Source organism: Trichomycterus rosablanca, chromosome 14 (assembly GCF_030014385.1).
Source record: "Trichomycterus rosablanca isolate fTriRos1 chromosome 14, fTriRos1.hap1, whole genome shotgun sequence".
NCBI classification, from domain to species: Eukaryota; Metazoa; Chordata; class Actinopteri; order Siluriformes; family Trichomycteridae; genus Trichomycterus; species Trichomycterus rosablanca.
In genome coordinates, this window is record NC_086001.1 from 21,031,401 (window position 1) to 21,032,624 (window position 1,224).

Sequence of the window (1,224 nt, forward strand, 5' to 3'; positions counted from 1 at the left end):
ATGGTTTTACATTTAAAAACATGAACAGTTAAAAAATAACAACAAACACAACAACCACAATGTAATAATAATGACCCAAGCAACAAGCTGTAATTTATCTAGCACCACTAGATGGGAACGATCTCTGTACAACATTTTGAACTTCACTTTAAAAGTCAGTTCAGTGTGTTTTACTGTAGTAAGAATAGCTCCACATGTTTTGTATGTAGTGTTTATGGTATTTACTGTAAGCTGGATGGATAGATGGAAGTTAACATGTAATCTAAGGTGACTCTTGAGTTTATTCGCTGCTGTTGGCTTATAAAGTTTTACTGAACAAGCTGGCTCGTATTTTGGCACTGATATACCTTCCTGAATGGTGATCTGTTTGGTCGACACAACTAGCACAAGTAATCGTGGTCTACACCCCACAAGCGCTCTGTTGTACTTGCACATGCGCTGAACGCTACCATCCTGAAACTGCTAAAGTTTCTAAACCTTGGAACTCACACCGGCTCCCAAATGAAACTTGCCATTTGCTGAGTAAATAAAGCCAAAAAGTTAATAATTAGTCATTTAAGAGCAAGTTGGCTGTTAGATGGTGCTGTAAACAATGATTTGCGATTATATTTTGGGATGGAGCAGTCACATGTGGAACACTATATCACTACTAGTGGTATTATGATATTCAAGCTGGATGAATGGATGGAAATTAACATGTCATTTTAGGTGACTCTAAACTAGCACAAGCAATTGTGATGCTCTGTTGTACTGCACATGCGCTGAATGCTACTATCCTGAAACTGCTAATGTTTCTCAATCTTGGACCTCACACCGGCCCCAAATAAAAGCAGCAAGGTCCCACCGAGATTTGAACTCAGATCACTGGATTCAGAGTCCAGAGTGCTAACCATTACACCATGGAACCCTGACACCACAAAAACTAAATGTAATGATTCGCCATTTGCTGAGTAAATAAAGCAAAAATATTCAATTTCAGACTTTACTTTTACATCTCAAGTGATTTAAACTTACGTGATTGATATAATTGACTGAAATCAATTGACAAAACTGAGGTAATTTAGAAGTTTTAAACACTAAATAAAAGTAATTTTAGTTAAACATTGCCACCCAAGTATCAAAATCACAACAAAACGTTCCACTGTTGGAAAATTGCACTAAGTTCAGGATGCAGTTGGCCCGTCCCTCCTTGTCGCTCTGAAGCAGATGATTTGATGTTTGTGC

At 37.7% G+C, this 1,224-nt stretch overlaps 1 non-coding gene across 1 annotated transcript; it reads right to left on the reverse strand.

The window, feature by feature from the left end:
* Positions 1–835: 835 nt before the first annotated feature.
* Positions 836–907, reverse strand: trnaq-cug (transfer RNA glutamine (anticodon CUG)). The gene has a single exon. It is a non-coding gene; the product is annotated as a tRNA-Gln (tRNA).
* Between the last annotated feature and the right edge of the window lie 317 nt (positions 908–1,224).